At 37.7% G+C, this 24851-nt stretch overlaps 1 protein-coding gene across 10 annotated transcripts in view; it reads left to right on the plus strand.

Moving 5' to 3' along the window:
* Positions 1 to 24851, plus strand: part of MYO1D (myosin ID) — a 386402-nt gene that overhangs the window by 75964 nt on the left and 285587 nt on the right. The window lies entirely within an intron of this gene.

The raw sequence follows: 24851 nt of genomic DNA on the forward strand, positions 1-24851 counted from the left end.
GCATGGCCTTGCCTAACTATAAGAAGAGGTAGAAATGGGAGAGAACAGATGAAATGTTTGGGATATAAGCCTGGTTTACTATTTACTGCTAATATTACCTTTAGTATTTAAGATTTCCTAATTGAGAAAAACATGTCGGTCAGATTATATGATATATATCATGTACAAAAAAGATATATTAACATAACATGACACATGAGATATATATTTTATATTTTACTTATATATAATTTTGTTTTAAATATGTATATACATATACAGGGTACAGGAACATAAAGTTTTATAGAAGAATATGTAAGTTAACAATAGGAACCTCTAGAGAGTGGGACTAAGCTTACCCTATTTAAATATTTTTTACTGTAATTTTTTATGTTTTCAACCCAATAATAAAGTTTTTAAACTGCTTTAAACACTATAGAATGGTCTTTACCTTGTATTCATACATATTAAAACAGTAGAATTATTGCATATTAATTTTTGTGATTTTTTTTCAATCTGGTTTAAAGTGACTTTGTGAAATCCTCCATGAAAATAAATTCAAGTTTGAGAAATCTGAGGTGCTATTATTTCACCTTAAATGAAATTAATTTATAGCCTTTCTATTTATGCGTGTATATAATATGTATAGAGCAAAGAGGATTGCCAGATTCACCTACATTTGTATTAATACATCCTATGTTACTTAGCAAAGCCTTACGTGTTGCCAGTTTTATAAAGTAGGAAATGTCATTCACTATTTACTCTGCACCACTCCTTTCCTGAATATGCTGGAACTAAAGGGCAGGCAAAGAAATAAGTAATTCATTCATGGTGAACAAGCAAGGAACAGACTAGCAACACCTTGGCAAGCCAAACACACTTCGAGCTATAAAAACATAGTAACAGATGACATAATCCTTACTTGGAAGATTTATTATTAATCTCTTTAGGCATTCAAAATACAGGTTTGGCCAGGCATGGTGGCTCACACCTGTAATCCCTGCACTTTGGGAGGCTGAGGCAGGAGGATTGTTTAAGCTCAGGAGTTCAAAACTAGTCTGAGTAACATAAAGACCTTGTCCCTAGTGAAAACTTTTAAAAAATTTAAAAGATTAGCTTGGTGTGGTGGCATGCACCCGTAGTCCCAGCTACTTAGGAGGCTGAGGTGAGAGAATTGCTTGAGCCCTCAAGGTCGAGGCTGCAGTGAGCTTGATCATCCCATTGCACTCCAGCCTGGGTTACAGGGGGGAGACAGGGAACAGGTTAATGACTCTGCAAAGCCAAACATTCTAAATTACAAATGGGATATATACTAAATCTACATTTTAAAAATACGTTTAAACTCTAATTGAAAAACAACATACCTAACCTTAGGTATGGTAGCATAAGGTTACTTTTATAATCATGAACTTGTACCTCTCATCAGACCCCAAAAGGCAGTTTATTCCCTGAAGTTGCAGGTAACCTGAAAATAAAGATAGTGAAAGGCCCTAAAGATGTGGTTTGAGCTCGACTGTCTATGAGGGAGAAACTGGGAAAGAACACATAGTCTTTGAAAAAGCTCTTCCAGAAATCAGATACAAGAGTGCTGCTTCTTTGAACCAGCCCAACCTGAATGAGCTGCCTTGAGCAGGGTTAGATTATCCTATAAATGTCAGCTTTTAAAACTAGCATTTTTTTTTCAACTAATTATTTTGGTCTTGACTTTTTTTTAATATGTAAATGCTGTCTCATTTTGATGGTTTGATTGCTTTATTAGTCATCTCTGCAAATAACACACTTCTCCATCAGTTTTGGCTTCAAAACCAGACTCGATATGTGAGGAAATCATACCTCCAAGTAAAAGCTAGTACAATCTCTTTTGGTCCTCATTTCTCTGAGCCTGCTTCCTTCACCATAATTTGGTTCACAATGACTGTACACTCAGAAAATATGTGTATTTTGGAAACAAAGGAGTCTATAAAGCTTATTTTGCAAAGGATTAGGCATGAAACTAAATTAGGATTAAAAATAAATAATATAATTTTTATTTCCCTAATGTCTTACTCTGTTTGGGCTGCTATGACAGAATATATTAAACTCAGCAATTTATAACCCAACAGAAATGTATTGCTCACGGTTCTGGAGTTTGAGAAGTCCAAGAACAAAGTATTGATAGCAAATTTGGTGTCAGATGGGATCCATTCATCATAGCTGGTGCCTTTTTGCTTTGTCCTTACATAACAGAAGGGGCAAGCAAGCTCCCTCAAGCTGTTTTTATAAGAACATTAATTCTGTGGTGGAACCCTTGTAATCTAATCACCTCCAAAGGCCCTTACCTCTTCATACAATGTATATTATATTTTGAGTTAGAGTTTATATAATACCCTTAAATATGATACTTTGTAACATGGTTAGACTGTGTGTGACTAATCTAGCTTGTATCTCACAGGACCTCATCATGCAGTCTCACCATGTGAGTTTGATAGCATCCAGACTGCTCTATACTTTGTTGAATAAAATGAGTCCACTAATCTTGCTCTTGGCTGCCACTGTAATGTCAAATTGTCATCAAAGTTACTAAACACTCTATTTCCTTGCTTATCACAGACCAAGCAACAGACAGTTTGCAGACTGGAACCCTTGGAATAACACTATTCTAGGAACTACTACAGAATATAAACAAATGTAGAAACACTTAAAATATTAGATAGCAGTGAAACGTTTAATTGCTTAAAGGGGTAATAGAAGAGATGCACCAGTGCAACATCCAATTAATTGGCAAATAAATTGTAGAAACAATAATTGTCCTGAAAGTCCAGTGGAGAGAGAAAGATCACTCCAGACTGGAGGTGCCAAGAAAAGCCTTACAGAGATGGTGGGTCTTGAAATAGTTCTTAAAGGTTGATTTTAAAAATAGAAATTGCATCAGTTTTATTAATAATTTTAGTATATTCCTGTAAACTCCAGTGTAAACACTAGTCATACTAGTGTTAGTCATACTAGTAGAGCCCTCCATATCTATGTGTTCAGCATCTGTGGGTTCAACCAACTGCTAATAGAAAATATTTGGAAATCTGTATCTGTACTGAACATGTACAGACTTTTTTTGGTCATCATTTCCCAAAAATATAGTATTAACAACTGTTTACATAGCGTTTGCATTGTATTGGGCATTGTAAGTATCTGGAGATGATTTAAAGTATACAGGAGGACGTGCATAGGTTATATGCAAATACCATGCCATTGTATGTCAGGAACTTGAGCATCCAAGGATTCTGCTATCCACAGGAGGTCCTGGAACCAATCCTCCACTGGTATCAAGGGATGACTGTGTGTAGACACTGATATTACTAGATAAATGTTTCCTTCAGCCTTTGAATGTGAAGGGAGCTTCCTTGCTTGTGTTCTTTTTAAAAACAATTTAACAAATTTAAAAACAAAAGTCTTTGTTCTCTTGAATCATTACAAACTTCCTGGTAATTAATGTGTTTGAGCTAGATTCTTTATAAGTGGGATTACTCTGCAACCTTCCTTTAAAAGCTCTGCTTTGCAGATGTTGTTTTGTAATATGGAATCAATCCTTGTCAGCAAGAGTGTAGTTTATATTGCATCACTTCCTTTGCAAGAGAATTGACTGCAGGATCTGGGCTTAGGGTCATTTTTTTCATTGTTATGCGAAATGTGTATTGCCTATTTTTGGTGTTAGAACTTTCAGATTAGTCGTGACCAGAAATTAACTGGAAATGGTTATTACACCTGTCAGCTAGTAGTGCTATGTATATAAGCTATAGATGTTTTTTTTTCCCAAACCAGTTTCATCATTTGTGAACATTAGTTTGGTTTTATAATAGGATGACATCCTTTTAAAATCCATATTTCCAACTTCTGTTGAAAAATTGGAAGTTCTGGCACAACTTGGTTCACATTTTCAGAATGGGAACCATCTGCTAGGGTTAACAGCTGCTCACTTCACACAGGGCTCATGCTTCTCACAGTCCCCACCATGCCCTGTTTGACTTCCTTTCCGTTCCACTTTTCTTTGCCCATCTAACTTCCATAAACAGTTTGGCTACTGGACTAGTGCGTAATAGTGTGATTTGGCCACCACATCTAAAACCAAGACAAAATAAAACCTCCAACGTTTTTAGACCAGCAGGTACCTTTCCCAACTTGCTTAAGCATCCATTGAAGAACAAAATCATATATCATTCTGTGTTTAAAATAAATTGGTTGTTCACAGAAATAGATTATTATAATCAGTATAAATAAGTGAAATATATCTGTATGTATATATGTTATATTTATATATGTACATATACACACATGTGAGAATAAGACAAATTTGAGAACATTAATAATTGTGCAGTCATCTGAATGAAATTTAGGAGTTTTTAATGGTCTTCTTACAACTTTTAAGTTTGAAATTACTTCAATATGAAAATTATTTTAAAAAATCAAACTAACTCTTAACCACAGATTTTTAGCAGTGAAAAAGATTTTTTTTTCCCCTAAGTGATTAATCTTTGTCAGATTAGTCAGAATTTGAGAAAGGGAAAATTTAAGGCCAACTTAATTGATACCATGTTTTACAAGTTATTTCCCAGAAAAGGAAATTGTTTTTCTTTAGCTGATATTAAAAATAAAACTTAGAAAAAATGTTTTTAATGCATTAACAATTGAAACAATTTGTCTCTGCATCTAAATTCTTAATACCTTGACATAATAAAGTACTAAAAGCACAAATAAATATGTTGCTTCTCGTTGTCCAAAGAGGAACCTTATTAGCAAAATATATACATATGTGGTGATGTGTAGGCATCTACATATTAGGTACTTTAAACAAATGATCATACTGTCAGAAGAGCACAGATTTGAGCTATTTGTTCATTTGTGGTGATGGTTTGTGCCAGTCATTCCCATTGGTCTGATCTCTCTTGTAATCAATGGTCCGTGTCTCCTAGAAGGCTGGTCAGGATAAAAGCTGTAGACCACACAGCCAAGACTAAGAAGAGATAGTCAGCAACTGAATTGATTCTCCTTATTTTCCACAATAAACTCTCCCAGATTTAGATAGTAGAGGTCCCTTTCAGCTGGCTACAGTATCCTTTGACAAGTTTGTCATTCTATGAGAACTTCCTTACTTTCTGGCTGATAAAGATAGTCCAGGTTCCTCTTATACTTTCTGTGTCCCCGTTATGGAATTGACCGTTTCCTTTAGTAGAGTGTAGCATTTAGAAATCAAGAACCAGGTGGTAGATATGGTTGTTGCCATTGGTGTGTCATTGATCTTAGACTTTCTAAGCAAACAGAGCTAGGGAGGGGTTTGGGGAGTGCACACACAGACATATATATGTCTACATCTATTTCTTTGTCTATTTATTGATAGGTATCATATTGATGCCTATTTCAATCTAACACCATGAGGTTTATTTTAACCTTCCCTCTTTCATATTTGTAATTTCTTTCTGTGGTAGGGAGAAACCTGGGCTCCCATTATCAATATGTATGCTTATTTTCTCAATCTTCCTGTATGTCACCAATTTCCCCTCCCCGCGCCATGCAGGCCACTTCCTGGACCCTCCTCTGCTGGACAACCCAGCTGCACCAATGGAATCCTTACCCTGGCCCCACCACCAGCACAGTGAGCCAGCTGAATCCTCAGCCCTGGCTCTGCCTAACATACTGGCCATGCTGGCCAAACCCTTGACTTTTTAAACTTAGACGAATTGTAAGCAAAATCTTGAGACAAAGTATTTCCTAAAATTTTAAAGTAAGAATATTAGTAGTTTTAGTTATTCAATTACATTGTTTAGTTGCCAGTCTTATTCACAGAAGATGTGAGACTTGTTTAAAAATTTGCAAATAATACTATTTATAAATAGGCTTAGTTTTTCCATCACTTTTTTGAAATGTCATATTAATGCTTAGAGAAAACTGTTCACTGCTTCAATGAGCAAGACTGAACTAGAGGACAGCCACTTTTCTTTTTTTCTTAAGTTTTATTTTTAATTTACAAATAATTATACATATTATGAGTTACAGTGTGATGTTTGATACATGTATACATCGTGGACTGGTTGAATCAGGATAATTAACATATCTATCACCTCAAATATTTATCATTTCTTTGTGATAAGGACAGTTAAAATCCTGTCTTTTAAATTAGCTGGCGTTGTGACATGCACCTGTAGTCCTAGCTACTCAGGAGGTTGAAGTGGGAGGATTGCTCAAACCCAGGAGTTTGAAGCTATAGTGAGCTATGATTACTTTGCTGCACTCCAGCCTGAGCAACAGAGCAAGACCCTGTCTCTGAAAAAATAAAAACAAAAACCTCTCCTTTAGCTATTTTGAATTATACAGTGCATTATTATTAACTATAGTCACCCTGCTGTGACTTTTTCCTCCTAGCTAACTGAAACTTTGTACACGCTGACCAGCGTCTCCCAATTCCCCATCGAGTCCTCCCCTGGTCTTCAGACTCTGGTAGCCACTGTCTACTCTCTACTTCTATGAAGTTCGACTGTTTCAGATTCCAGATACAAGTGTGGTCATGTGTATTTGTCGTTCTCTGCCTGGCTTATTCTACTTAGGATAATGTCCTCTAGGTTCATCCTTGTTGTAAAAAATGACAATATTTCCTTTTCTTTTTTTAAATGAAAGTTCAATAGTATTCTGTTTTATGTATATACCACATTTTAAACATCTGTTCCTCTGTTGATGGAAACTTAGGTTGTTTCTCTATCTTGGCTATTGTGAATAATGGTGCAGTGAACATGAGAGTGCAGACGGCAGACTTATCTTTGACACAGTGATTTTAATTCCTTTGGGGATCTATGTCTATGTCTATATCTATATCTATATCTATATCTATATCTATATCTATATCTATATCTATATCTATATCTATATCTCCAGTAGTGGGATTGCTGATTTGTAAGGTAATTAAGCTTTTAGTTTTTTGAAGAACTCTATACTGTCTTCCCAAACGGTTGTATAATTTACAATCCCACCAGTAGTGTACAAGGGTTCCCTTTTCTCCACATCTTCTCTAACACTTGTTATCTCATCTATTTTATGATAGCCAGTCTAACAGGTATGAGATGATATCTCACTGTGGTTTTAATTTGCATTTCTCTTATTATTAGAGATGAGCAGTTTTTCACATATGTGTTGGTCACTTGTATGTCTTTGAGAAATATGTATTCAAGTCCTTTGCCCATTTTAAAATAAATAGTTTATTTATTTTCTTATTAATGAGTAGTTTGAGTTTCTTGTTTATTGGATATTAGCCCCTTTCAAAGGGCAATTTGCAGATATGTTCCCCCAGTCTGTTGGTCGACTCTTGACTCTGTTGTTTCCTTTGTGGGTGCAGAAGCTTTTTAGTTTGATGTAATCCCATTTGTCTGGTTTTGCTCTTTTTGCCTTTGCTTTTAAGGTTATATCCCAGAAATCATGGCCCAGACCAATGTCATTGAGCTTTTCCCCTATGTTTTCCTCTAGTAGCTTTATAGGTTCAGGTCTTATGTTTAGGCCTTTAATTGATTCTTGTTTAAGAGGTGAGTAAAGGTATGTTTTCATTGTTCTGTTTATGGATATCCAGTTTTCCTAACACCATTTATTGAGAACAGCTATTTTTTTAACAACAACTAAAGATTTTCTTAATGGCTTATGAAGCTCAGAATGCAGTCATGATACTTAAACAAAAAAATGTTACAGTATTTGTCTTAAATTGGCAATCAATCTACCTACACAAATTTCTTTCTCAGTTAGATCTAGCAATACAAAAGATTTAATTTCTGCTAGAGGAACCAAAAAAAAGTAGGGAAAATTATTTGTTTTTCCATTTCCTGATGTATTTGATTTGTTTTTAGTTTTTGACTCTTTTCTTTGCCACTACATTCTTATTCTCTTAGTTCACTTCCTGATGTCTGGTATTCCTGAGTATAGACAATACTTAGTTATTTTCACAAGTGGAAAAGGACGGATTGGATAAAGCAAAGGAGTAGATTATCCAAATCATGCTTCTCTTTAGCATATGTTGATTTGTATAATCTTAATATGGACCCATTTACTACTTGGAGATTTTAATAACGAATCTGTTAGTGGTTCCGGGTCCCACTTCCCCTAGTAAAAACTTGGTTGATTACCACAGCAGTGTCCTAGAAGTAAGTATAAATCAAAAGAAATCTGGCTCCCAGTATCTTAGGAAACTTGATTACAATCTAGGAATAAAGCTATAAAATGTCATATCTCAACCATCATTTTAAGATGAAAACTCTTTGCTGATGTCTTTCCTCTACTTTAGGTCTTCTTTACACCCTTCCAAATTCATCTCCCTTTCCCTTACCATAATCACTCTATCCCAAAATGAACAAATATCATCGAGGGCCCCAGTGAGCAGTTTTGATGTTTCACTTGGGAGTGCTATCTGATATTCTTAGTTTACATTTAAGCTGGCATCAGAAGCGGTACAGTATTACCAGATTAGCACCGTAGAAGTTTCGTGTGCCTCTAGACACCCCTAACATTGAAGCAGTGATTGAGCCTTCTTAACTGTGGACAGGGGAAGGGAAGTAACCACTTACTCCACCTTGGACACAAGGAAAATTATTCTTTAAAAAACGATAAACTTAAACTAAAAGAAAATGCCAGATATAAGAAGTACAAGGGTACTACAGAATATAAGAAGCATTAAAAGCTTTACATGAGTAAATGCAGCCTTTTGGATGTCACAGACTTCTGACAAGGAAAGCCGAGAAGAGCCAGCGGACGAGATGTCTGGCCTTTCATTCATTCAATAAATATTTGGGCTGATTTTAAAATCCTCTGCTCAGTTCCGTGTTGGCTATTAATTCACCCCAACAAAAACAATAGCCAAACAATAACTTTAGGAGAGTCTGAGAAACTTGCCAGTTTTTCTGCTCATGCAATCCATTCCGTAGAAGTAGATCTCCTTCCCAGGTCAGTGAAAGCTGTGCTTTATAATTCAGATTTCTCCAAGTAGAGATGATGGTTAAATGATTGGCATAAATATATGATCATTTCTTTCTTCCCTGTAACTGGGCACATTATGTCAACAAAAGAGGGCTTGGATTTTCTATTAATATTTAGTAAACATATAATTAGCAACATACATGGAAAAGATCTAAAATAATTCTAGGCACAGAGTTGATGCATAATAAATATTAGTTTAGAGTGAATCTGTTTATTGAACTTAAAAACATTTGTGACAGTAAACTGAAATGAAAATAACCCATGCACTTGACTCTAACCATGTGTTTAAAGTCTTCAGTGTCTCTTATCACGACTACAATGGTTCCTCCTTGTCTGTGAGGGATATGCTCCAAGACGTCTAGTGGATACCTGAGACCACATATACTGAAAACAATATATACTGTTTTTACTGTATACATAACTATGATGACATTTGATTCACAATTTAGGCACAGTAAGAGATTAACAGCAATAACTAATAATAAAATAGAACAATTATAACAATAAACTGTCATAAAAGTTATACAAATGTAATCTGTCTTCTTTTTTTTTGAGATGAGGTCTCGCTCTTGTCCCCCAGTCTGGAGTGCAGTGGCTCCATCTTGGCTCACTGAAACTTCTGCCTCCCGGGTTCAAGTGATTCTTCTGCCTCAGCCTCCCAACTAGCTGGGATTACAGGCACCCACCACTACAGCTGGCTAATTTTTGTTGTTGTTGTTGTTGTTGTATTTTTAGTAGAGATGGAGTTTCACCATGTTGGCCAGGCTGGTCTCAAATTCCTGACCTCAGGTGATCTGCCTGCCTGAGCCTCCCAAAGTGCTGGGATTACAGGCGTGAGCCACCGCTCCTGTGTTGTTCACTTTGTGTTCAGGGGATTGGATTTAATTCAACTGTGAGAGAAGCAAGAGTGAGAAACATCTTCACTTAGATCTCTCTCAGGTGTCCCAAATAGATTACATAGCCTGTCTGAATCACAGTTGCCTCCTGTCCCTACACTCACTAATGGATCACCATGGTCTGCTCAGTAGTTCATGCGAGATACTTACCCTGACACTTCCTTCTTTCTTGCCTCTTATATCCTGTAAGTTATCTTCTCCGATAGATTCTATCTTTACTCCTAAAGTCTGTCTACTTCTCTGTCTCTCCGCTGCTCCATCCCAACCAAAGACCCAGTGATCCCTTTCTGGGACCACCGTAGTTGCCTCCTAACTGGTCCATTAGCAGGCACTCAATTCCTTACATCCTGCAGCCAAAGAGAAGCTTTCAAAAAATCAAATGTGATCAATACTTAAAGCTCCACCCTTGGATAAAGTCCACAAGCCCTAGAATGCCTGTGAGGCCTTGCATGCTTTGGCCCTCCCCTCACACCTCTCCCCATGCTCTCTCTGCTGTGGTGTAGTCACATGCCCTGCTGTGGGTTCCTCAAACAGTTGTTGCTTTCCTCCACCAGTACAGTGCACATTCTGTTGGTTCTCCTTGGGCCCCCATTTAGTGTCTGTCCTTATCATTGCCTGCATTAGGGTGGAGATGAGTCAGCTGTTTATTCTTCTGCCTATGGCTCCCAGGACAATGTTTAGAACACGAGTGCTAATAACTAATGATGAATTGAAGAAACAAATGAATACAAATGCAATTAAATATATCAATAACATTTAAAATTAGGCATGCCTTAATAAATAAATGTGTTTTGAAAAAGCAAGCATTATCTAAAAATGTATATATCAAAAACAGTTTTTTCCATTGCAGAGAAAAGGTAAAATAATTCAACTAGGCATCTCCTGACCACATCTTCTGGTTAACTACTACTTGTACAGCTCACATGAAGAGATATTGCACCAGAAGGAGAAAATCAAGAGATGAAGTCATGAAGTCAGTCATTTAAGCCACCACCAGTGGCCCTTAGTAGTTCTTATGTCCTGTGGTAAGCCTAAACATTTTTACCAAAGGCTTTTGGCCTTAGAGGGTCCCAGTGAACTGCTAGAAGAATGCTTTCTAAACATGATGCCACGCTGCATCACCATTCACTATGCTAGCAGAAGTAACCCTCTCTGTGATGCTAAGCAGAAACATAGCACAGATTCTGCATTGGGCAACGGGACTTGAGTGGAGGAAAGATATTTCCTGCCATTCTTATGACATCTGGTATTTCTTATAATAAAAATAGGCCTTCGTATTACTGTGCTATTACCATGTACTGAACACTTTATGTGGAGTATCTCACCTGTTGTAACAGTCCTCTGAGGGATGGGTACGATATCAGGTGAAAAAAGCCACAGGCAGGCTAGACAATTTCCACATGGTCATAGAGCTAGTCAGTGCTAAACTGCAGTCAGATCCCTTCATCAGTACACTTTCCTCTGCTGTCGATGGCCTGGGAATACTCATCTGCTACACTGATGGGCTGTGGTGGTGCTTCTTAAGTGTCCTCTCCGAAGTTGTGAATTCGAGGCTTCAGTGTGTTAACAAAAGGTCAAAGTAAAGCATTTTTTCCCAAATCATTTTAAGACAGTGTAAGCCAAGACGTGTAATCACATAAATAATTCAAATGTTAAGCAATACAATTTTTAGGAAGTCTTCCTTGAAGCCTCCCACTCCTAAAGCTGGGTTAGGTATCCTTCTCTGCGCTTCCATGACATTCTTTCTATCTTTGTTATTGCCCTACATCTTTTCTGGAACAGAGAGAGTGAGAGGAAGAAAGAGAAGAATGAGAACAAGAAGAGAATAAGTTAAAAAAAAAAAAAAAGCCTAGTATTTAAACCCCCGATTATTGTGCTTACTGCATGGCTTTATCTGTTTATATAAGCCTTTGAGTACAATAATACCGTGTCTTATTGTTCTTTGGCACTCAAGCTGTTGACATAATACCTGGCACATGGACACTTGCTAGTTACTCAGATGTTTATAAATGCACACAATCAGTAACTAGCAGACCCAGGATTCAAACCCAGGGCTCCAGTGCTGTATGACTCTAAAGCTCATAATTGGAGGCCAAGGTAGGAGGATCATTTGAGGCCAGGAGTTTGAGGTTACAGTAAGCTATGATCATACCACTGCTCTCCAGCCTAAGTGACAGCATGAGACCCTGTCTCCAGAAAAATAAAAACAAAAATAAAACTCCTACTCTTTCCAACAAATGGTCCCTGTCCACCTCAGGAACACACAGCCTAATGAAGGGGATAAAACTAATTGACTCCATCACCTGGAAACCACGATTTTTACCAAGAGAAGCAGAAACAAGATGCTTTCACCCTTGGGAGAGATTCTTATCTAAGAACTGGCAAGGTAGACTGAGCCTTATTGAAAGTAACCTAATGAACATTGCATAAGCTAGGTGCCTCTGTGAAGAAAGGGGTCAAAGTTTTGTGTATTTTGAAAATAAAACTCTGTCCTTTCTAAATAGGCCAGTATTGTTGGTTAAAACACACCCATGAAACAGAAACTCTCGTACATTATAGACAGAAGTTTAAATTGCTACGGTCTCTTTGAAGAATAATTTGGCAGTAATTCATAAATTTAAATTGCTTATATCCTTTGAACTAGTAATTTTAATTCTAGATGTGCGTTCTACAGATATACATACACATATGCACAAAGAAATAACTATGATTACATTTATACAGCATTGTTCATAGTAACAAAACTAAATATCCAATAGGGACTGATTAAATATATTAGTGTATAATCACCCATGAAATGGAATACTGTGCAGGCATAAAAACCTAGGCTTTTATCTACTTACATGAGACTTTTGCCAAGATAAACATTTTAATTAGAGAAAAAAACTGCCATTCATGTAAAAACAACAGCAACTAAACTGTTTCTAACTGAATTGACAGGAAACTAGCAGTAGTGGCTGCCTCTGAGGAGGGAAGCTATGGGAAAGACAAGAGAGAAACACTTTTCACTATGTTTTCCCTTACATCTTTGAGTCTTTTACTAAGAGTCTATATTGTCTATTCTAATTTAATATATTCACTATATAAAGAGGATTGGAAGTTGGATTTTTTTATAAACTTCTAATTTTGATATAATTTACAAAAAAGTTAGAAGATGCTACAAGAAACCCCCTTTTGTTCTTTACCAGTTGTTTACATTTTGCTCTTTTTGCTGCTTAGTTTCTTTTTGTATATTTTTATATATGTATGTAGTTCTTTTTTTTAACCATTGGAGAGTAAATTGGAGACATCAGGCCCCTATCATTAAATAATTCAGGGTGTTTCTTAAGATCCAAGGATCTTCTCTTACATAACCACAATACAATGATCAAAATCAGAAAGTGTAGTTTTGATGCAATTCTGTATCTAATTCATAGCTGATGTTCAGATTTTATCAATTGTCCCAATAGTATCCTTTTTTTTTAATTGACAGAGTCTCACTTTGTTGCCCAGGCTGGAGTGCAGCGGTATGATCTTGGCTCACTGCAACATCTGCTTCCCTGGTTCAAGCAATTCTCCTGCCTCAGCCTCCTGAGTAGCTGGAATTACAGGTGCATGCCACCATGCCCAGTTAATTTTTGCATTTTTTGTGGAAATGGGGTTTCACCATGTTGGCCAGGCTGGTCTTGAACTCCTGACCTCAAATAATCCGCCCGTTTTGGCCTCCCAAAGTGCTGGGATTACAAGTGTGAGCCACCACTCCCGGCCCCAATAATATCCTTCATAGCAATTCTTCCCCCAGTCTAGGATTTAAAACAGGAACATGCTTTGCATATAGTCGTCATGTCTCTTTAGTTTCCTGTAATCCAGAATATTATTCCGCATTTCTCTCTTTTCTTGATTATGCCCCTTCCCAGTTATTTTGTAGAATGTCTTTCAGTTAGGTTGTCTAATGTTCCTCCTGGTGAGATTCAGGTAATGTGTTTTTGGTGGGATGCCCGCAGAAGTGATTGTTGTGTCTTTCTCACTGCATTCTGCTAGAAGGCACTCTTTTTGTCTGGGTTCTCATCCCGTGGCTACTGGAGATGAGGCTCTCCTTCAGGGCACACCTAGAAGCTTTTAGGTCATTTATGCAGCTCTGGATCTGGGAATTCTAGTCCCTGAGCTCATCCTTTTCTTTCACTGCTTTGTGTAGCAACATTAAGAGCTACCAGCCAACCTTCCTGTATTCATTAGATTTTCCAAAACGTTCAGATGTATCAGATACACAGTCATCCAGCTCCTTCTTATAAGTTCTTGACTAGGAGTATGCAATTGACATACTTTGCATATCTCTGTTGCCAGATCAGATCATACACTATCAGTACTTTCTTTTCCACTAGAGTCACCAGTGTCTTTAAATCTAATAAGGTTAGAAAGCCCACTCCAGAAACCCCAAAAACAATTCAGAAAACTCATCTTTAAAATTGTGTTCCTCCAGAACTACTTTCAGTATCAAAATCTATATTAGTCTAGGTTCTCAAAAGAACACAGAACCAATCTTCAATTAGACACACACACACACACACACACACACACACACACACACACGGGGGGTGGGGGAGAGAGAGAGATTGAGATTTATTATAAGGTGATATAGAGCTCATGTGATATAGAGGCCGAGAAGTCCAAGATCAGCAGTGGGCAAGCTGGAGACCTGGGAGAGCCAATGTCATAGTTCCAGACTGAGTCCAAAGGCCTGAGAATCAGAAGAGCTCATGGTGTAAATTCCATTCTGAATCACAGTCAAAAGGCAGGAGAAGACTGATGTCCCAGCTCAAAGAGAGTTACCAGAGAGAGGAAAAAAAAAAAGCTTCCCTGGTTGGGTGTGGTGGCTCACACCTGTAATCCCAGCACTTCGGGAGGCCAAGGAGGGTGGATCATCAGGTCAGGAGATCGAGACCATCCTGGCTAACACGGTGAAACCCTGACTCTACTAAAAAATACAAAAAATTAGCTGGGCATGGTGGTAGGCGCCTATAATCTCAGCTATTCAGGAGGCTGAGGCAGGAGAATTGCTTGAACCGGGTAGGCAGAGGTTGCAGTGAGCTGAGATCGTGCCACTGCACTCCAGCCTGGTGACAGAGGGAGACTTTGTCTCAAAAAAAAAAGCTTCTCTGCTTAGACCTTCATCAGATTAGATGAGGCCCACCCACACTGGGGAGGGCAGTCTGCTTTACTCAGTCCACCAATTCAGGCATTAATCTCATCCCAAACACCTTCACAGACACACCCAGAAATAATGTCTAATAGAATATTTGGGCACCCTGTGGCCCAGTCAAGTTGATACATCAGATTAATCATCATCGGCACATATGTCAGTTTGCTCCAACGTTGGTGATACTAACTTTGATCCCTTGGTTTAAGTGGTCACAAAGTTTCTCTGCTGTAAAATTATCTTTCCCTTTATAATTAGTAGGTAGTTTGTAGAGAGATATTTTGGGGCTGTGTAAATATCTTGTCCCGATTACTTTCAACTAGTTTTAATATCCATTGATAATTTTCTGAGTGACACCATTCCTTATATATTTAGCTATTGGCATTCTACCCTTAGGGAGAGCTTTTCCTTCTCTTACTCATTTATTTCTTTATTTTTATCAATATGGTCTCACAGATTCTTATTTTGTTCAATGGATTATAATCTGTTACTGATATTCTAATACTCTTGTAGTCTCAGATGGGTGCGGTGAAAGCCCATTCAAGCTAGGTTCTCTGTCCTTTTGACATGTGCCTGTCATTCTCTGAGCATTTCCCTACTTTCTGACTCAAGAAGATATTCCAGGCTCATTTTGTACTTTCTCTGTTCCAGTGATAGAATCTGCTTTTCTTCAAGGAGCCCTGAGTCCTTTTAGTTAAGAAAAATGGTATTTCCAACCCTGTATCTGGTGTTATTGTTTCTCTAAGTGGACAGATTTGGGAAACGTGTGTGTGCATACCTATCTCTTCCTCTGTCCCTCTTCTCTCTCTCTCTGCTCCCCATGTACCCCATGAGTTTGTACTGATTCTTCCAATTCCAGTTGAACCCCACATATTTTGTAACCTTTTTCTCCAACAACGAAAAATCTGTCTCAGAAGTTGGGTTAGAGTAGGTACCATTTAATTTTCTTAGAATAAAAATTGCTATTTGTATGTAGATTATGTGAAGTTGTCCACATAAAGAGAAGATCATGCTGAAGATAAAACATAAACAAGATAGATATGTTCTCCATTCCTTTGGAGACAGACAATAAACAAGTAAACAAAAAACAACTGTGACCAGTATTACAAAGGAAACAAACAGGTGTGGAATGTGGAGGATAGAGAAATTTTGATGATTAAAAAACCTGTATGGAATTTAGGAAACAAACGTGTGGAATGATGGGGGATAGGGAAATGTAGAGGAATAAAGGCCAGTGCACACAGTAATCAGAGAGATGGCATGAGATGAACCAATATCTGCATGTCAGATTGGCTTGAGATTAAAGCTTCCCATTGTAAAGATTTAAGGCTAGGAATGCAGAGTAAGGTAAGATTTATATTTTAAGTGCATACTTGCTACTGTATGGAGAATGGATGGAGAGCGGTTTGAGCAGATTGGTTAAGACGATATCTGTGAAAAGGAAGATACCTGAGGTTGCATAATTTTGCTAACACCATTCACTATCAAAACTCTTGATCTGTTGGTGAAAAAGCATATCTTGTTGTTGATTTGATTTGTATTTCTTCATTTGTAAGAAAGAACAAGACACTTTTATTGAAGTTATTTTAGTATAACTAGTTGTATTCATATAGTTATTGTAACAAATTACCACAAACCAGGGGGGCTTAAAATAAAGAAGTATATTATCTCACAGTTCAGGAAACTAGAAGTCCAAATTCAAGGTGTCAGAAGACCCATACCCCCTAAACCTTCAGGGGAGATACCCTTCCTGGCCTCTTCCTAGCTTCTGGCAGTATTCGTCAATCCTTGGCTTGGCTTGACTTGAAGCTGCATTCCTCTAGTCTCTGCCTCTGTCATTGCACGGTGTTCTCCCTGTCTCTCCCTTTATGGGACATTTTTCTGTTTTTTTTTGGGCCCTAATGACCTCACTCTAACTTGATTTCCCCTACAGAAACCCTATTTCCAAATAAGGTTACATTCACAGTTACTGGGGTTTAGGATTTCAGCATATCTTTTGTGGGAGGACAGTTCAAGTTATGACACTAATGATCTGTGTTTTTTATTTTTCCAAGTGGCTAGCCCATTTTCTAACACTGTTTATTGACATTTATTGTTGGTATATTTATTTACTGTTTTGAAATGTCACCATTATCAGATACCTCAAATTAATAAAAGCCATCTATGACAAACCCACAGCCAACATCATACTGAATGAGGGGAAGTTGAAAGCATTCCCCCCTGAGAACTAGAACAAAAGAGAGATGCGCACATTCACCACTTCTATTCAACATAGTACTAAAAGTCCTGGCCAGAGCAATCAGACAAGAAAAAGAGCATACAAATTGTTGGAAAAGAGGAAGTCAGACTGTCATAGTTCACCAGTGATCCGATTGTATACCTAGAAAACCCTTAAGACTCATCAAAAAAGCTCCTAGATCTGATAAATTCGGTAAAGTCTCAGGATACAAAATCAGTGTACACAAATCAGTAGCACTGCTATATACTGACAGTGGCCCAGCTGAGAATCAAATCAAGAACTCAGTCCCTTTCACAACAGCTGCAAAAGAAAAGAAAAAACAAACAAACAAAAAAACCTTAGGTATATACTTAACCAAGGAGGTGAAAGATCTCTACAAAGAAGACTACAAATCACTGCTGAAATATTAGATGGCACAAATAAATGGAACGTATCCCATGCCCCTTCATAGGTAGAATCAAATATTGTGAAAATGACCATAGTGGCCAAAGCAATCTATAGATTTAATGAATTCCTATCAAAATATCATCATTCTTTACAGAACTGGAAAAAAAATTCTAAATTTCATATGAAACCAAAAAAGAGCTTGCATAGCCAAAGTAGGACTAACTAAGCAAAAAGAACAAATCTGAAGGCATCACATCATCTGACTTCAAATTATACTACAAGGCCACAGTTATCAAAACAGCATGGTTCCAGTATAAAAATAGGCATAGACCAATGGAACAGAGCAGAGAACCCAGAAATAAAGCCAAATACAGCCAACTGATCTTTGACAAGGCATATAAAAACATGAACTGGGGAGAGGTCACCCTATTCAGTAAATGGTGCTGGGGAAACTGGCAAGCCACATGTAGAAGAATGAAACTGAATCCTTATACAAAAATCAACTCAAGATGGATCAAAGACAAATCTAAGACTTGCAAGTATAAAAATTATTGAAGATGTCACTAGAAAAACTCTTCTAGACATTGTCTTGGGCAAAGAATTCATGACTAAGACCCCAAAAGCAAATGCAACAAAAGCAAAAATAAATAGATGGGACCTACTTAAACTAAAAAGTTTCTGCACAGCAAAAGAAATAATCAGCAGAGTAAAAAAATAATAAATGTTGGCATGGATATGGTGAAAAGGGAACACTTTTACACTGCTGGTGAGAATGTAAACTTACCCGTACAACCACTATGGAAAACAGGATGGAGCTTCCTTAAAGAACTAAAAGTAGAACTGCCATTATATTCAGGAATTCCTCTACTGGGTATCCACACAAAGGAAAAGAGGTCATTAAATGAAAAAGACATATGCACACCCATGTTTATAACAGCACAATTTGCAATTGCAAAAATATGAAACGAACCTAATTGCCCATCAACCAATGAGTGGATAAAGAAAATGTGGTATATATACACCATGGAATACTACTCAGCCATTAAAAGGAACAAAATAATGTCTCTTGTAACAACTTGGCTGGAGCTGGAAGCCATCATTCTAAGTGAAGTAACTCAGTAATGGAAAGCCAAATATCATATGTTCTCATTTATAAGTGGGAGCTAAGCTACGAGGATGCAAAGGCATAAGAATGATATAATGGACTTAGGGGACTTGTGAAGGAGAGGGCAGGAGGTGGGTGAGGAATAAAAGACTACACACCAGTAACAGTGTACACTGTTCAGGTAACAAGAGCACCAGAATCTCAGAAATCACCTCTAAAGAACTTGTCCATGTAACCAAAACCCACCTGTTTCACAAAAACTATTGAAGTAAAAAAGAAAAAAAAGATTTCACATATAAATGAGATAAAACAAAAAGTTATTTTCTTTCTTTTCTCCACCTTTTCTTCCTGTCCCCTTCTATTTCCAGCAGTGTCCATTCCCTTTAAGTCTTTTAATATGACTTTTATTGCTGTGAATTTTTTTTCTCTTCTGGTTTTTTTCTTGAGCTCTTCTAGCTTTTTATCTCTTTAAAAAATTATTTTAAATACAATCTCTCCTTTTAAATGATGTCTTCTTTGATATTTTAGAGAGCTACATTTTCTTTGTATTCTTTGCTTTATTTTTATTTTTATTTCTTTATTATTTTTTTTAAAGACGGGGTTTCACCATGTTGGTCAGGCTGGTCTTGAACTCCCGACGTCAGGTGATCCACCCACCTTGGCCTCCAAAGTGTTTGGATTACAGGCGTGAGCCACCACGCCCGGCCTTGTATTCTTTGCTTTCATACAGAATGTTCCTCCATAATTTTTCTACTTTATGACATCTTTTTTGGGAGGGGGTATTCTTGATCTACCTTTTGCCTGTCAGATGCTTTACCTACTGCCTGCTATTTTTTTTCTTTTCTTCTAATATTTTATCATGTTCCCCATTTTGGTTCTCTTCTAATGATCCTCATCTTTTTTTTTTTTTTTTTGAGACAGAGTCTCACCTGTTGCCCAGGCTGGAGTGCAGTGGTGCCGTCTCTGCTCACTGCCACCTCCGCCCCTCACCCTCCCGGGTTCAAGCGATTCTCCTGCCTCAGCCTCCTGAGTAGCTGGGATTATAGGTGCCTGCTACCACGCCCAGCTAATTTTTGTATTTTTAGTAGAAATGGGGTTTCGCCATGTTGGCCAGGCTAGTCTCAAACTCCTGACCTCAGGTCATCCACCCACCTTGGCCTCCCAAAGTGCTAGGATTACAGGCATTAGCCACCACGCCCGGCCTATTGGTTTTCATCTTTGAGTGAGTGTGGTTCATTCTGGGTTGAAAGATAAGGTGCACTGAGTTTGGTGGTCTACTGCTCATTCCCTCTCTCACCAACTCTCTGCCCTGAAATGGCAAGAAGCTTGCCTGACTAGAAAGCAAGTTCCCTCTGTATTTCTGCAACTTCTGGGAGGTGATTCAGCACTACCTCTTTCCATTTATCAAGATCGTCTGCTGCAGAGCCACTGCACTTTTTTTCTTTCGCCTCACCACTCTGACAGCCTGTTTTTTTTGAAAAAGCAATTTCTAGTTATTTCTTCATTTAACCTCACCTTACATGTACTCAGAAGTGTCCAGTGGGACTTACTTTGTTCTAAAGCCACCTGCATACTGAGACTCTGACATTCGTAGCAAATGATTTTTGGTTTGGCTACTCAGGAACTGCAGCCTACTTCGCGAGAACTCTACTCCAGTGCCAGAGATTTGCAGAGGCATACATTCACTCTTAGCAACCTGCCTTAACTAAGTCTAGTTTTCATAGCTTTTCATAATCTTTCTTCATAGATTGTGGTTCAGAGTTGTGCCTAGTTTTTTGTTTCATTGTAGGTGACATATTTTTCTGTTTTTGTTATTCTTATTGATTTTCAAAGGGTAGAAGGCGGGGGCCAAGATATCATTACTTTATCCTCCTTAAGTGGAAGACCCTTGGATGGTATTTGAAGTTGATACTAGACTCAACCCCAGAGAACTGGAATATTTAGAGATCAGCAGAAAAAGAGGAGCCAGCAAAGGAGACTGAGAAGGAAACCAGAGAAGTAGAAGGAAAATGAAGAGAACATAGCTCACAGAAGCCAGTAGAAGAGTGTGCTGAGAAAATGGGAGTCAGTGTCAAATATAGTGGAGAAATTAAGTAAGACGAGCATAGAAAACCAACCAGTGAATTTAGTAGTTTGGGAAGTTTGGTCAAGATTTATTGAAATGCAGGAGTGGAACCTAAATTGGAGTTGTCTGAAGAGGTAATGAAAGGCCAAAGAAAATGGCATGGGTAGATGGACACCTCTGCTGAGAAATAGGAACATTGACAGTAACTTAAGATTCCATTTAAATTCAAAAGAGAAGGAAGACAGGCCAAATCAGTGTGATTAAGGAGCACCTATTCAGAAAGTGTACGTTCCTCATGAAGTAAATGAATAATACTTATGAATAAGATTTTATTAATACCGTACCTAGTAAACCATTCACAGAGAATCTCCCTACTGATTATAATTGGTTCCATATATTTCAAGAAGTCAACCAAGGATAACACTGAATTCTGTTAGTGGTGAATCTAACTTAGAAGCTTCAAGAGTACATTTGAGATATAGTCATCTGAAATAAATTCCTTTTTCTTTTCTGCCTAGCTCAAAGTTAAATATATTTTTGTCCCTTATGTTCAGTAAGTTTTAAGATTCTGCCCAGTTTCCCTGTGAAACAACTCCAATTTCTCTGTCCTCACTTCTCCTATCACTCCCCTCACTGAGCAACTTATTGATGTCTTTAACTAGAAAAGTCACTGATTCCTTGTTTCCAGTCACATCAAATGTAAACTCCCTCAGCCTGACTTTCATATCATATCAGATCTGACCCCATGTATATTTCCACCTGTCCCCCAGCCTTAATGCAGCTTTCTACTCTGCCTGGGCCAACCACCCTTCTCTTCTCCATACCCCACCTCTCCCGGCATGTCTTAGACTCTTCTATGGGGTTGTGCATGTCGTCTGCCAGTGACTGATCAGAAGGAGCTGCTTTCATTTTGACTTCCTACTATAGATGGTCTTGTATGTAAATGGCACGTGCAAATTTACAAGGCTACTTTTTTTTAAAAGAAAAAAGTAAATGTTTCAGAATTCTTGTACAAATGAACCATTGTTTGCTAATGGCATTTTTATACCTTTATATTTTCTCCATTACTACTCACCAATCTTTTTAGAACTTTGTTTCACTTAGAAGCAGTGAAAATATTTGTTTTAAACTTCTTAAGTTTAAAAAAGCAGTTGCTATTAAGCTATGTTAACCATTTAGGAGGTTCTAAAAAGAAAAAAAAAAACAGTTAACAGAGCAAAGACCTTAAAACCAGTGATGGAGGAAGATTATCAAGAGTGACTTCATAGAGGAACCGGTGCTTAGGCTTTTGAAGAAAGAGAAGGAATCTGGCAAGCACATGGGGACGGAGGAACCAGGAAAAGGTATTTGAGGCGGAATGAACTCCATGGGCAAAACCATGAAGGCATGGCACTCTTGGGAACTGTAAATAGCTCATTAATGAGAACAAGAGTAACAGAATTAGGGAGAAGTAGCGGGGAGGTTTTGGTGGGTGGAAGTGTTGTTGGTAGAGAGAAGTCAAGAGAAACCTGGAGGCCAGACCCTGTATGCTCTGCTGTGGAGTTTATGTGTTACTCTTCGTGTTCCTCATTGAAAGTGATTGATTAATCTTTGTCACTACAGTGCAGGCTTTTGTTACCTTACTATTGTTGTTATTTATTTACAATGTTTTCCTGTTCTCCTTTTTTAAATCCTGGAGTTAGACCCAGTATCTGGCACAAAGTAGATACTGAATAAATATTTGAAGAATGAATTATAAAAGTTTGTCGTAAAAGGTTTGTACACAGAGGTCATGGGAGCATCTTCCTTAGTCTCTTGTAAGAGATAACACCCTCTTTGTCATCTAGGATAATTACCGTAGTTCCTCCTGGAGGCAAACACCCCAGGTGACGATCACCTTAGTGTTTACTTCATACCCTACAACTTTCCAAAGCAAATTGAATTTGAGTTGCTGTTAAGGTGTATACTGGCACCATCTAGTGGTGATTTTAAGACCCAACCAAATTGAAAGTTTTTTATTTGATAACTGAACTTAAAATTTCAAGTAAAATGACCTTCTAACACTTTGTGAATTACTGAAGCATTGTATTTAATATCATATTCTGTTGATATTTGCCACTATCTTTGAGTTAATAGTTATGCATTCAATTATTTTCTTAAGACATGAGATCTTACTGTGTTGCCCAGGCTGGACCCAGACTCCTGGATTCAAGTGATACTTCTGCCTCAGCATCCAAATAGCTGGGTCTACAGGCATGTGCTACTATGTCAAGCTGTTAAATGATTTTATACATGCACTTCAGTGGTATTTTACAAACATGGTGCCAATAGGTTTAATGGAAAATATTTTATTTGTAATAAAATATGATTTTAGAGGATAATGGTCTATTAGTGGCTCTAAAAATTATCCACTGAGAAAGAAGGTACATTATTGGACAAACCTGGAATCTTACAACTATATTCTAATTTCACACATTATTTGCTGTGTCTCTTAGTTGCAGAGTTCCAGGCTTATGAAATAGTGGTTTTTTTCTGACATCCTTCTGCTTATTTTCTTCATTTTTTTTTTCTGTTTGGACAGTGCACTTTGAAAACTAAAGAATCGTGCCCTTTTGATTATTTTCCTTGGAGATACTTGGGTATGTACTGCAAATTTGCAGATTAAGCCAGAAAAACTTATGTGGTGAATCTTAGCTACTTAACACCTTCACAATTCTTTGAGCAGGTGTTATGTAGACATTATGCTTGTGACTTGTAGTTGACTGACAACTGAGTCAGGAAATTGGATCTTTTTTTTTTTTTTTAAGATGGAGTCTCACTTTGTCGCCCAGGCTGCAATGCAGTGGTGCAATTTTGCCTTACTGCAACCTCCGCCTCCCAGGTTCAAGCAATCCTCACACCTCAGCCTCAAGTAATCCACCTGCCTTGGCCTCCCAGAGTGCTGGAATTACAGGCATGAGCCACCGCACCTGGCAGGTGTATTACTTGAGGCCGGGAATTCGAGACCAGCCTGGGGAACATGGTAAAACTCTGTCTCCACCAAAAATACAAAATTAGCTGGGCATGATGATGTACACTTGTAATCCCAGCTACTTGGAAGGCTGAGGCTTGAACCTGTAAAGGACTTCAAATCCGAGCTTTTAGCTGCCATGTAAATTTCCTAACAGTTGAGAGGATGCCCATAGTGGAAAAATGCACCAAAAACCTTGAAGTAGTTAATAACTCTTAAAACACTCTAAATACTTGATAAAAATCTTGGTTTGAATTTATTGTTGACATTATCAACATCTGTTTGTTTCAATTTCTAATTATACCCACAGCCTTCATTCCAGCTTAAAGGAAATTTAAGGTTCTTGTCTTTTGGTCCCAAATGCTTGTTATTTCTCCTGCCCCACCAGCCATGAAGCAAGCATGCTTAGAGACATGCTGTCTGTGAACCAGCATTTTCCCATCAGGGCATGCCCTTCATCGGTTCTTGGATGTGAGAGAGATGTTTCCCAGTACCTCTCAGCTGGTAGAGCAGCTTGGTGGCAACCACTTGTTGTGTGGAAACTTTGAAGTTCTGGGTCACATACGTTTCTATGTATGGATTACTGTGTAAAATAGTGGATGTATATGGGTTTTCTACATTGTATATTTAAAACTCTTGTTTGTAAGATAGACACATAGAGTTGCACAATTGCAATCATATTATACCTACTTGAGCGTTGTACTCTTTTTTTTTTTTGTCCTGTGGCCTGTTCTCACCCCATATGGCCTTCTTCTTTATTTCACTCCTTCCACATCACCCTACTGTGTGTATAAAATGATGCATAAAATATAACATGTATTCCACATTTTTACATGCTTATGTAGTCATTTATAAAATATATCTTTGTACAGATATAAATACATATATGATTAGATTTTAATTCTTATTTTATGGGGAAAAGGTGGAATCATATTATATATAACTTAAAAATACACATGCCTTTCAACCAGCTGTCCCATTCCTGAGTATCTGTCCCACAGAGGTAAAAGCAGTAATCTGTAAGATTATGTACCAAGAG

The sequence above is a fragment of the Callithrix jacchus genome, chromosome 5 (genome assembly GCF_049354715.1).
Source record: "Callithrix jacchus isolate 240 chromosome 5, calJac240_pri, whole genome shotgun sequence".
In the NCBI taxonomy this organism is placed as follows: Eukaryota; Metazoa; Chordata; class Mammalia; order Primates; family Cebidae; genus Callithrix; species Callithrix jacchus.